This window comes from Mixophyes fleayi, chromosome 3 (genome assembly GCF_038048845.1).
Source record: "Mixophyes fleayi isolate aMixFle1 chromosome 3, aMixFle1.hap1, whole genome shotgun sequence".
In the NCBI taxonomy this organism is placed as follows: domain Eukaryota; kingdom Metazoa; phylum Chordata; class Amphibia; order Anura; family Limnodynastidae; genus Mixophyes; species Mixophyes fleayi.
In genome coordinates this window covers 219240310-219254495 of record NC_134404.1, presented here as the reverse complement: position 1 = coordinate 219254495, position 14186 = coordinate 219240310, and the positions used below count along the sequence as shown (strand labels likewise).

Genomic DNA, 14186 nt, shown 5'->3' with positions numbered 1-14186 from the left:
ATATTTATTTAACTATACTACCAAAATAAAACATTACCTGTCCTAAAAATAATAATGTGAAGTTTACTAGGGTACATAAAACAGTTCAAAATTATTATCGGTTCAACCTACCAATTGCCATGTTATGAAATGTCGACCAGTCACAAAGATATTAAATACCTCTGGTCATAAAGGTAGTCACAGCATGAATAATCTTATGCTTTGCTCTGCAAAAAAACAGTTAATGGGAATTAAAGCAGTAATTGAAGTAACTTTCCTTTGCCATATGTTAATTCTGGTCTGTTGTTTAGGCTTTCCTATATTTATTTATTATTTTACTTTTATGTAGCACTTTGGACACTTGTCCAAAATGCTGTTGTTTTAAAAACGGCTTGACTGAATGAAGCATTTCTATGACATCCTCTATTTTATTCCTAGAAATTAATAAAGTCAATTTGGAGAGATTAGTTTCCGCACTGTAACCATGCAGTAAAAACCAGCTACTTGACACCACTCTTGGGGAATCAGTACAAACAACTGTATATTACACAATTTTACTGTGGCAGATCTGTGAAAACATTATATTAAATTATTAAAAATATGCAAATAAAACACACATATGTCTGTGAAATTAACATATATTGCAATAAAAACTTCTTTTTCACCACTTTAGTAATAACAAAAAAATATTTATATGCAATCCATGAGAAGTTGTCACCTGTAAACCATGGCAATTTTTTATCTTTATTTGTAATCCACAGAAAATGTAAAACTCCAAAATGTATGCCACAAACTGTTCACTAGTAACTCTGCCACTGAATTAATTTAATGATAGCATCATGAGCTGCTCAGCCAATCACAAGTTGTTTCCCACACTGGCTGCTTGTGAATGACTTGTGGAGAAAGGAGTCCCTGGAATCCCTTGTATAATCACACACCAATAAAGCCTAACTGAATCTCTTAATATGGCACAAAAACAATTAACAATGTTGTGAAGCCCCATTCTTTTAAAAAGCCAAATAATTTCAATTGTCTATTCATTTTAGTGGCATATCTACATGTAGCACACACAATGGATAAAGCAGGGTCGAAGTAAAACATGCCACAACTTCACGCAGAAGTATGTGCAAATGGGAAGACTAACAAAATGAAAAAAAATCTTAGCCTTGCACTCAAAATTCTGATCTCCATGATATACACTAAATGGACAAAACTATTTGGCCACACCTGTGAATTATGGAATTGAGGTGTTTCAATCAGACCCGTTGCCATAGGTGTATAAAATCAAGCACCTAGCCATGCAGTTTCCATTTGCAAACATTTGCGATACAAAATTGGTCATTCTGAAAAGCTCAATGACTTCAAGTTGGTACTGTAATAGGATGCCACCTTTTCAATAAGACATTTCGTGAAATTTCATCCCTGCTGGATATTCCAAAGTCAACTGTAAGTGATATTATTAGACAGTGGAAGCGTTTAGGAACAACAGCAACTCAGCCACGAAGCCGAAGACCACGTAAAATTGCAGAGCGGAGTTAATGACTGCAAAAGCACATGGTGCGTAAAAGTCGTCAATGCTCTGCTGATTCCATAGCTGAAGAGTTCCAAACTTCCACTGGCATTAATATAAGCAAAAAAACTGTGTGGCTGGAGCTTAATGGAATGGGTTTCCATGGCTGAGCAGCTGCATGCAAGCATCACATCACCAAGACCAATGCTAAGCATCGGATGGAATGGTGTAAAGCACACAGCCACGGGACTGTGGAGCAGTGGAAACGAGTGACGAATCACCCTTATCTGTTTGGCAGTCAGATAGGTGAGTCTAGGGTTTAGTGTATGACAGGAGAACGATACCTGCATTATAGCAACTGTGAAGTTTGGGGGAGGAGGAATAATGGTATGGGGCTGTTTTTCAGGGTTTGGGCTAGGCCCCTTATCTCCAGTGAAGGGCAACCTTAATGCTTCAGCATACCAATTCATTTTGGTCAATGCTATGCTTCCAACTTTGTGGCAAGAGTTTGGGGAAGGCTCTTTTCTATTTCAACATGACTGTGCCCCAGTGCACAAAGCTAGGACTACAAAGACATAGTTTGATGAGTTCGATGTGGAAGAACTTGACTGGCCCGCACAGAGCCCTGACCTCATCCCCATCAAGTACACCTTTGGGATAAAATGGAACGGAGATTGTGAGCCAGGACTTCACGTCCAACATCAGTGCCTGACCTCATAAATGCTCTACAGAATGAATGGGCACAAATTCCCACAGAAACACCCCAAGATCTTGTGGAAAGTCCTCCAAGAAGAGTGTAAGCTGTTATCGCTGCAAAAGGGGAACCAACTCCATTTAAAGTATATGTATTTGAATACAATGTCATTACAGTCCCTGTTGGTGAAATGGTCAAGTGTTCGAATACTTTTGTCCATATAGTGTATCTGAGGAGATGCCTAGATAGAGAAGGCCTTCTTCATTAAGGAATGTACTGCTAATATTTTCCATAAAACCGCTCTGCGCATGCCCAGAACCGGACCATACACCAGTGAACGCTACAACATTTAGTTAGTGAAAAAGTTCCTTGTACAGCCTATGGTTTCATGAGCAGAACCAGGAGGGAACTAGCCGTATGCATGTAGTCAATGTACAGTGAGTGCGTGCCAAGCTCAAACGCATACAGCAACATCTGATTCAAGCTTTGGGCATATCAAAGCAGGGCCGGACTGGCCATCTGGCACTTCTGGCATTTGCCAGAAAGGCCGATGGCTGTGTGGGCCAGTCCGGTACCCTACGCCGCGATCATGTGAGTATTTGTATACTCACATGATCGCAGCCCCCTGCCCTCACTCAAATGTATTTTTTTTTCTTAACTTTTTTTTTTAAACCTTTTTTTTTCTATTTGCGAAGCGGGGGGACATGCACTAAATGTCGTCACTCCACGCCCGACATTCAGTGAGGAGCGGCGCATGGAAGAAAGAAGAGAGAAGGGAGAAAAGAGAAGAAAAGAAATACAGAGGTAAGTAAAAGAGTGGAGAAACAAAGAGAGGCACAGGGGGATGAAGAAGTGGGGGGGGGGGAGAGAAAAGGCACAGGGGGATGAAGAATTGGGGGGTGGAGAGAAAAGGCACAGGGGGATGAAAAAGGCGTGGCACAAAAGGCACAGGGGAATGAAGAAGAGGGGGCATAAAAGGCACAGGGGAATGAAAAAGGGGGGCATAAAAGGCACAGAGGGATGAAAAAGGGGGGGCATAAAAGACACAGGGGGTGAAGAAGAGAGGCATAAAAGGCACAGGGGGATGAAGAAGGGGGGACAGAAAAGGCACAGGGGAATGAAGAAGGGGGGCATAAAAGGCACAGGGGGATGAAGAAGGGGGGCATAAAAGGCACAGGGGGATGAAGAAGAGGCGACATAAAAGGCACAGGGGGATGAAGAAGAGGGGGCATAAAAGGCACAGGGGGGATGAAGAAGAGGGGTATAAAAGGCACAGGGGGATGAAGAAAGTGGGGAGAGATAAAAAGGCACATGGTGATGATGAAAGGGGGGGTAAAAGGGACAGAGTGATTAAGCAAAAGCAGAATGTGATGAAGAAGCATGGAGGGCGCAGTGTGATCATAAGGGGGACAGCCTGGTGGTGATGAAAGGGACACAGTAATGTGGCAATGTAGTGTGTGTGAGGTAGATGGTGGCTAATTAATGGGTGCTATTTTGTTTTCCGGGTAATGGTGGGGCAATTTAGTAGTGGGGACTATTAATTTAAGATGGAGTGGTTTGGGGGCTATTGAATGTGTGGGTGAGTTTGGGGAGAATGAGGTCTCTTTATTAAATGTGACTATGAATTTAATGGCAGTCATGGTTGCAGGAAATGGGTATATTTATGAAATGTAAATACTATTAATTTATTGCTGGGGCTGTATGTAGGGAGGGAAATAGGTTTATTTATTAAATGGGAATACTATTATTTTGATGTTGGGGCTGTAGTGAGGCCTAATTTTAAAACGTGGATGCTATATTGATTTAACTGGTTGGAGTTTTCTAAATTTCATGTACCCATTTTTTTTTCCAAATAGGGTCCCCAATATTCCAGGATCCAGACAAGCAGCAACTGATCTAAAGACACCAGCAGCCACAAATCAGGCAGGAGAGAGCAGGACAGTCTGCCAACTGTCCTGAACTTGGTGGGTGACACTCCCGCTTAGTCAGGATTTGGTCTGACTGCAAGGACAGTTGAGAGGTATGTCCTGCTTCACATTGTACTGCTGTGTCCCCCCCCCCCCCCCCGAGCCTTAATCCAGCTCTGGTTAGTAGGAAAAATCTGATAGTTGCTCCCAGTCCCCACCCAGGACACAGCCTGCAGAGAAAGCTGAGGAGCTCTAAGTCTCATGAGATTTATCAATCATGTGAGACTCAGAGCTTCCCTGCTCACTCTACAGGAAGTTCCCACCCTAATGGATGTCAGAAGCATAGATAAGTACAGTGGACTAGGGTGTTGTAATGTGTTTCTGGGGAGGGGGTGGCATGATGTGGATGGGGAGGGCCTGATAAATGTAATGTTTTATTATAATGTATATATCAATGCCCTATGTTGATCACGCCTCCAACATAATGCAGCCACGCCCTTGGCGCTGCTGCGCAGCGGCACCAACAGAGGGCCTGTATGCTTCAAATGCCAGGGCTGATTTTTAGCCCCAGTCCGGCCCTGTCTCAAAGGTTTGCTTTTCATTGCATCACTTGCACCAGCTACAGGTTGGGTGTAAGTGCAATTTACTAGTGATGACGATCGCTTACGCGTTCTAGAACATGAGTTTGCAATCAGGAAAAATTGACAAATGCATTTCATGTACAGTAGACATTCATCACATCCTAATAAATATTTTTGGTGAGGGAAAAAAATTAATAAAAAATAATTATTTTTTTAATGTTTTGTCATTCATTACTATATTATTAATAGGTGACATTAATTGAGTTTTTTTCTCTGCATAGTGGTGGGATGTTTTATTCCACATCTGTATTGGATGTATCCTGCACTCAGGGGAGGGCTGGCAAACTGTAGCACGGGGGGCAAGGCTTGACTCAGCAGCCTATTTTAAATGTCAAAAAATGCAGGTGGCCCATTGACCCAGCCCAAGGTAACCCACTATGGGACGGCCCGGGGGGCAGATGCCCCCTGCCCCCCACTCCAGCCTGCCCCTGCCTGTATTGTATTGTTTATTAGAGCTGAGAGCACCTAGACCTGTATTTAACAGCAGACATATCTTCAGATCCGCTTCCCGATTTACATTAACATTTAAAAAAACAACACAATTTACGTTCATTTTGCGTGCCTTAATAAATCATCACCAGAGTGTCCAGACCTCAATTTAAACTATATGATACAATCGATCTTTGGCACTTCTCTACCAAACAAAGAGAAGCAATGTAAATGTGGTATAAATGCAAATATAAAGAACATGAATTGGTGCATTCAACCTACAATAGATCACATATAAATTATATCAAGTTGAGAAATTAATCGTATGCAGCTTATAGCGGCACAATAATAGATTCATTTCCCTATATTTTACAATTAAAATAAATTGCTATTTACTCTAATATGCTACCAAAGTCATTTTTCACTATTTGTCCTGCAAAAAATATACATATTATACAACATTTTATTATGTACAGTGGGAAAAAAAATTATTTACATCAAACAGGATGTAAATATGTGAACATGGATCTGGTCATTGGGCTACAGAATATCTATGATCAGTAGAATGTTGTAACAGTCTTAATTTTAGACTTAATATTTACACTACTGAAACCGAACCATTCTCAACAACAGAGAAATACCAGTTGGTCCATCCAGTCTCCCTATTTTACCAATCGATGGTTTTATTTACAGTTCAGACTTGTGCTTATTCTAAGCTTGTTTATTTGTTTTCTGCAGCGTATTGACAAATAACATATCAATTCAGTGAATGACAGCAAAAAAATATAGACTTTAATATTGCTTACCTATAGTTTGCTACACCCATTATCCCTCACCCATAAAACAACCACCTGAAACACAGCCTGAGTTTGCCTCACAAAAGGAGAATCTACAAATGATCACACCATATTTAAGCAATGCCCTAAGAAACTTTACTGGATGCTTTTCATTCCTTGTACCAGATCTCCGTATACCATAAACTTTCGTCTATAGACTGAGTTATCCAGACTTCCGGCAAAGTTTAATGCAAGTTCCTTTGTTTATTGCACAAATATTGCAGCATGCACTGATATGTTTTATTCCCATGTATGTCAATAAGCCTCCACAATGTAAGCCAGTATTTCAAGCATACAAAGCTCAGTCTAAAATATGTCCTTATACAAACGACTTTAATGAGTAAACCTTCACAAGCAGTTATGTGTCATTATTCAGTATAACAGATTAATTAGCAAGACTGTTATATCTCTTACCTTCTCAGCAGCAGCACTAACAGTAAGTATAGGTATTTAGAATGAGACAACTTTTTTTCTCTGTGGAAATAAACACGTCATCTCCTTTCCTTCCTGCTCAGTCAGTAAGACCCTGGGGGACCTCATTAGCTGCACTAGTAATGAAGTCACAGCAAGCAACGAGAAGGCATCACATGGAAAACTTGTTTCCCTCAGCATATGCAGTAGAGAGGGCAATGATACATTACTGCTATGTTGAGAATCTTTGCACTAGAGCTATATCACCAAAACTGTTTCTGGAAATGTCATGTGTCTGTGCTAAATACAGACCAAACCAAAACCACAGCATTAGTATCTGACTAAGCTCGAGAACAGCTGTAATATAAAGTACCTACATACAGTTGTCTGTGTTTTAAACCTAGACCACACCGATATGAAAAGGGTGGGTTCTTTCCAGGAATCACTTGGCATATTACATTACCATAGTGACCTTTTACTCAAAGAAAATATGATAATGGATTGATGAGAATTACCTGGTAAGAAATCATATGCCATAGAAATCTTTCAATTTTTTATTCTACTACTCAGTGATAATGTCATTAACATAGCTGTGCTAAAAAATCATAGTAAAAAGAGAAGGAGGAAAAGCACTAGGAACAACAGGGATAAACTTAATTTTCTATATTTTAAGCATTGTTCTGTAGAAAAAAGAAACTTCACAGGAATAACCTGAATCCTTTGAAATCTGGATAACAGATTCATATGTGTGTGTAAGCATCGGTTATATACATTTATATCTGCTTACAGTGTGTAGCTTGCATATAGAACCTTTAGGGTTCTTGCACATCAAGTTTTCTCTAAGATCATTTGAAATGAATATATTGATCTATATGTGCTGCCATATATGTTGTCTATGTAGAAAAAAAAATATAGATATGGCTTGGCTGTTACCATGAGAAAATCACAGATGGCATGGGGACCAAATGATGGTGTCATGACTGGTGTGCTGTGGGAAACGGCTAGTTCCAAAGTATGAAAAGCATGAAAGCAGCAATAACAATCACAAAGTTTAAGTCTGGTTATTGTCTGCACAAAGTAAAATAAAACTATAGCATATTCATCTGTTGAACTATAAAGTTACCAGTTTGTGAAAAATAAATCCAAAGGCACAAATATCTATTTTTGGCTACAAAACCTATTGAATAAAAGTAAAGTATAGTAATATATTAAATAAATACACTTTTTAAGGAATCATAAAAATTATATAGTACAGGGCATGGTATATAAATAATATAGCAAACAACCTATACCTGACATGTAGGTCCTGATTCATCAAGGCAGACATACTGAGCACAACGTGTGTTCATTTAAAATGCATGTAAATGGGCGCTGCGCGTTTCCGAGTTCACCAAGGAGCTAATCTCAAGATAGGTTGCTAGATGAATTCAGTAGTAAAGACATTTACATGACGAAAAAGCTGACGTGGTGCACTGCTGTGTCTGTCTGCGCAAGTACTTCATGGACACACGTACGTTTGAGTACACTATCCCTTTGTACTACCATCCTGTTATAAAAAGGACCATTGACGCTTGGGCTCATTTTGCAGCTAAGCTTTAAGGACCTAGTTTAGCTGCGTCTACCTGGGTTTTTAGTTTACCCAAGAATCCAGGGATCTATTACAGATGAGAGACACTTGATGTAGGTGAGCAATAAAGCTGGTGTTTTTTTTTCTTCATTTTTCTGTGCTACTCTACAGGTCCCAGTGGGCCCTTGGTGCCAGGACATAAAGGCACTTGTGGTTCCCCAACTGCCAGCATCCCCTGGCAGCCATGGGTATTCTGGTGCTTGTAGTACTACAGGCACCAGCATGTCCAGACACTTAATGACAGCCTGGCCATCCTGAGACCTGTAGAGCACCAGATACAAAAATATTATAATTATTATTATTATTATTATTATTATAAATGGACTTTATTTATAGGGCATCTCATGAAGTCCTCAGCACCGTACCGAGGGAAAGCAACAAGACATTACATGATTTAACAGTACAATAGAGTAAACAAATAATACTACAACTCTCAACACAGCTACAGGGTTGCAAGGGGTATATTCATGCCCGGCGCTACCATTAGGCAGCGTTAGGCAGCTGCCTAGAGCGCTGGGCTCTGGGGGGCACCACTTGTGTCTGGCACTACCGTGCCATGCTGTGTCCCAGCCGCCACACAAGATTAGATCCACGGGGGGTGGGGACAGTGATCGCGCCCCCCCTGCACACTGCCTGTCCCATCTTTCACCTCCACTCCCCCTCCCCCATCACTAGGGGGGGCAGTGTGATGCAAGTGGGGGAAGGGCACTGTGATGCTGGAGGGACAGTGATGATGGGGGTGCAGTTTGTTGAAGGGGGGGGTAATTGTGATGCTGGAAGAGAGACATTGTGATGTGGAGGGGCAGTGTGAAGGAGAGGGGACAGTGTGATGCAAGTGGGGGGGCAGTGTGATGATGGAGGGGAACATTGTGTTGTGGGGGAGCAGTGTGACGCTGGAGGAGGGGCATTGTGATGCAGGGGGAACAGTAGTCTGATACTGGAGGGGGGCTGTGTGAAAGAGAGGGCAGTCTGATGCAGGCGGACAGTGTGATGCAGGGCGGACAGTGTGATAAAGGGGGCCCAGTATGAGTGATGAAGGGGAAATGTGTGATGAAGGGAATTAACATACAAACACAATAAGAGGTGTGCCAGGGCACTACAAAAAATGTATACATAAGTTATTAAAATATACATTTATTAAAAATACATACACAAAAACAACAATGATGTCTAATAAAAAATAAATAAAATAAAATAAGTATGTTCTATATTTATATTGTTAGCCTAGTGCATGACAGTAGATTGTGATATTTATTTATTTTTATTATTATATTAAACATCATGCTTGTTTTTGTGTATGTATTTTTAAGAAATGTATATTTTATTAACTTACGTATTGCGCCATATTTGTGCTGATTTTTTCTGAATTAAACATTTTTTTGTAGTCCCCTGGCGCACCTCTTATTGTCTTTGTATGTTTGCTCATTTTTAAAGTTTGGCACCCCTTGGAGAGGATAGAACATGGGATATTTCCCTTTTTTTAATATTTTAAATTCTCACAATTGGTCCCTGGAGTGGGAGCGCTTAACTGTTATATTGTTTTGATGAAGGGAATTGTCTGTTGGCAGCTTATTGTGTCAAGTTTTTCGCTCCCAAATCTAACACTTGGATGGAAGAGGGCCCTGCTCACTAGAGCTTACAAAAACATTTTTACATTAATTAAATTACCGTTAACCCACATCCATGTGCCAGGGGTGTGGGATGAGCCCTAGTCCTATCAGCATGGATCTGGGTACACCTGGGGTGGGGGTTATCTGCACTTTATTTGTGTACACCATCTTCCTAAGGAATTCAGGCCGTGCTGACCAGCCTAGGGCTGGTTTGGCATTATGGCAGGGGGACCTCACGCTGGGGGTTTCCCTGCTACTGTATCAACAGCCCAGGCTGGCAAAGCCTAGTGCTGGTAATAGAATCGTTGGGGCCTATGTTTTTGTGGCCCCAATTTTGTTAATACCAGCCTAGGCTGGCAGCACTAGGTTTGGTTAAGCTGTTTGTTGGGGTGACAGACCTTTTTTTTTGTTTGTTTGTTCGTTTGTTTTAAAACCTTAATACACATATATAAATAGAGTTTATCTTTAACTTTAGTTTGGAGTAAGGTAACTGGGGCAGGGGGAAGTGGATTGCGGGGGTGGGATAATGGAATCTAACATCTTATAACTGGGGGTTGGGTCCTTGAACATTGGGATAAAAAAAGAAAATAAATATTTAAAAATATTGCACCATTACTTACTTACTTTTTTGTTCACCCATTTTGCAAGGTCAGTAGAGTTCACAAGTGGTTCATTAAGTGAAAATCTGGGCAAAGGTTCATGTTATACTGAACACAGTAGTAGCCAGAAGAATTTCAGTTTTTCGAGTCTCATGGTGATATACATTGTGTGTGGGGAGATGTTGTTTTCCTCCAAAAATTAGTATGCTTATGATGTCAGATACCAGTGGAATAGCTCCTCCTTTTTCTGCTAATGTGGTGGTGGTGTAAAGAGGAATTGCGAAAATGAAAACATTTAGGCCTCATCCTCCTGGCCCTCCATCTGGGGCTCCCCCTCGTAGCCCTCAACATCATGGACTTCCTCATCCTTGCCCTCCCATTGTTGATTCTTCTCCTGGCTCTGCACATCATAAGCCTGCTCCTCATGGCTCTCCTCCTCTGGTGCCACATCTGGCGGTGATGCTCTCCTCCCTCCTCCCTGCTCCCTTCTCACCGACTCTCAGGAGTGACGTCATCACGTCTCGACACGGAAAGTGAGGAGCAGTACAGAGAGAAGCCAGACGACCAAAGTAAAGACAGAAGAGGAAGAGAAGAAGACAGAAGAAAAGAAGGCCATAGAAAGTAAGAAAGCAGGGGGCACAGATTGATGAAGGAGGGGTCAGCAATGTGATGAAGGAGGGGACACAGTGTGATGATAGGGTGGCACACTGTGATAAAGGAGGGGGCTCAGCGTGATAAAGAGGGGGCACAGTGTGATGAAAAAGGGGGCACAGTGTGATAAAGGAGGGGGCTCAGCGTGATAAAGAGGGGGCACAGTGTGATGAAGAAGGGGGCACAATGTGATAAAGAAGGGGGCTCAGGGTGATTAAGAGGGGGCACAGTGTGATGAAGAAGGGGGCACAGTATTATAAAGGAGTGGGCACAGTGTGATGGTGAGGGGGCTCAGTGTGATAAAGGAGGGAGTACTGTGTGATGATGAGAAGGCACAGTGTGATAAAGGAGGGGACCCAGTGTGATGATGAGGGGATACAGTGTGATAAAGGATGGGGCACATTGTCATTAAAGAGGCTGCACAGAGTGATAATGAGGGGGCACAGTGTGATGATGAGGGTGCACAGTGTGATAAAGGAAGGGGCACACTGTGGAGGAGCGAAAGAAGCAGATTATGAGGCACACGGGAGAGCAGGTAGGGAGGGAGAGAGTAGGATACCTGCAATGAAGAAGGCATATTACTATGAAATATTTGTATGAACTGCAATTTTATAACAATTACAATTTAAACCATTTGCATTCGTATGCAGTGAATGAAATATAAAAATTAAAACATAACTCTTTGGAAGACGAGGGTTGTATGAATTAATCAAATCTCAGAAATCTCCCTCCATGGGTCTTATATAGTGGTGTATAATGAGATGAGTGTATGCAGCAGAATAGTTCAAGCCTCCATTAAATGACGTTGGTGTGAAACATGTTTGTTTATGCCTGTCTACAGTGACTTGGACTAGCCTCCTTTCAGGCGTAGGCTTTCCATCTGCAAAAGCAGCATGTTCCTGCATGCGCCAGAGTTGAAATCGGACATATAGCGGGGGAATGCCTTTACTGAACACTGCCTATGTGCATCCATTCCTTCTCCTCCCCATTCCCTCCATGAAATCATAGTATGTCGTAGGTGTCATTTGTGCTCGAAATGGAGTGGACATTGCTGCATTCATCATCATCATCAGCAGCAGCAGCTATTTATATATCGTCACTAATTCCGCAGTGCTGTACAGAGAACTCAGTCCCTGCTCCATTGTAGCTTACAGTCTAAATTCCCTAACATACACACACAGACTAGGGTCAATTTAATTGCAGCCAATTACCATACCAATATGTCTTTGGCATTCACTAGCGTATGTCCCGTTTCGGAGCAGCCTACAGTAATTTTGCTTAAAATATAATCAAAATTTGCAGATTCTTGCCTTGATGATTCATGCCTGTAATGTTTGCCAACCAGGAGCAACATGAATATAATTGGCAGCAATCACCAGCATTTAATAACCACCTGTAACTAGATTTTTTACTTGACTATGCATGTCCCACTAGATTGGTAGTAAATTGTTAACATAGGCTATTTATCTTTAGCCTTTAAAGATAAATAAATGAAAATGGTGATCATAAGGAAAGTATGGACAATTCTCATATGTTAATATTGAATTGGTGTGGTTTATTTTATTATTTATTATTTTATGTCCGTATGTAACATATGCAATAAAGATTCTCCAATGCGATCGCTGTGGTTCAAAAGCACAAAGGTTTTATTTGCAATATAGATTATAGGGCAAAGTATCACATGCATACGCTTACACTGTTGACACCAACACAAGCTTCTATAAGATTGCTCTGGTTTCAGAGGTTACCAATTTAAACACTGTACATTTGTAAAAGCAGTGACATCACAAAAATGCACAGTTACAGTATCAAGGTCCACATTCATAGGTCGATGGGTCATGACCTCCCAAGAACTCAACGTCTCATTGGTTGATTCCAGGGTCGGACTTTCCTCCCGAGAAGCTGAGCTATCCCCCGGTAGGCCCCGACCCCTGTAAACTCTGCCCCCTTTGTTGGTGGGGGGGGGGGGCCGAGTTATATCATATATATAATATTTATATATTTAGCACGTTGTGGCGCCGGCGCCCCTCCTCCCTGCTCCGTTCGTATTGAATGTCGGGTGTGACATCATCAAGTCACGCCCGACTTTGAGGAGCAGCGCAGAGAGGGCCCAGCACATAAGAAAAAAGACAGAAGACATGAAGAGAAGAAGAGAGATGAAAGAAGCCAATAGGTAAGTAAAAGAATGGAGACAAGGGGAGGGAAACAGAAAGGAACAAAGTGATGAAGAAAAGGGGGTGCACAGAGTGATTAAGAAGAGGGGGGCGCAGAGTGATGAAAAAGAGGGTGGGGGGAGGCACAGAGTGATGAAAAAGAAGAGGGGGGCGAGGCACAGAGTGATGAAGAAGATAGGGGAGGCACAGAGTAATGAAGAAGAGGGGGGAGGCACAGAGCGATGAAGAAGGGGGAGGCACAAAGTGATGAAGAAGAGGGGGGAGAAGGCACAGAGTGATGAAGAAAAAGGGGGGCAGAGAGGCACAGAGTGATGAAGAAGAGGGGGGCAGAAAGGCACAGAGTGATAAAAAAGAGGGGGGACAGAAAGGCACAGAGTGATGAAGGAGAGGGAGGGCAGAAAAACACAGAGTGATGAAGAAGAGGGGGGGAGGGCAGAAGTATTAATCGTGGGTCATATTGATTCAATGCCGGGCCCGGTTGTAATTTTCAAAATGTACCCATTTTTTTCCAAATAGGGTCCACAACATTCCAGGATCCAGACAAGCAGCAACTAAAGAAACCAGCAGCCACAGGTGGTGAAAGTGACAAATGTTCTGATTCTAGTGGGGCAATCCTGATTTTTGGTGACTGTTCCGCCTGATCTAAGGGGCAGGTCAAGACTGTGTACTCTTTATATACACACTGCATTCTTTATATACTACACTATGGTGCTAGCTTTCCTTCGTGGGCTGAACACTCTCCCTCTAGTGTCTGATCTCGCCTCTATGATGGCTGGCCACACCCACTCTGGTGGGCCCCTAGCATTGCAGTCCCCCGGTGGGCCCTTCATGACCCACTGGTTGATTCTTCTGGATCATTGTCCTTTTGGGTGGACAGTTGTTCTTCTTCAGGCTTGTGCATCTAGACCTGTATAGATTGGTTCTTTTATGACATCTCTGGACTTGCTATTTGGTGTATGAAAAGTGATATTATTTATAACTAGAGTTCTCAATGTGCTAATGCTACATTGCATATTACAATTACGTTGCGTATTAATCACATCACAACTGATTGTAGTGCACAGAAATTATTGATTACCACCTTCGTCCAATTATTAAGCCTCAACATTTAGAATACT

General features: G+C 41.9%; 1 protein-coding gene across 1 annotated transcript in view; it reads right to left on the bottom strand.

Moving 5' to 3' along the window:
* The window catches only part of SYTL3 (synaptotagmin like 3), an 89231-nt gene extending 82717 nt beyond the window's left edge, over positions 1 to 6514 (bottom strand). The window contains exon 1 of the mRNA XM_075203123.1: positions 6411 to 6514. The gene's annotated coding sequence lies outside the window, so the exon portion shown is untranslated. The remainder of the gene's footprint in view (positions 1 to 6410) is intronic.
* Between the last annotated feature and the right edge of the window lie 7672 nt (positions 6515 to 14186).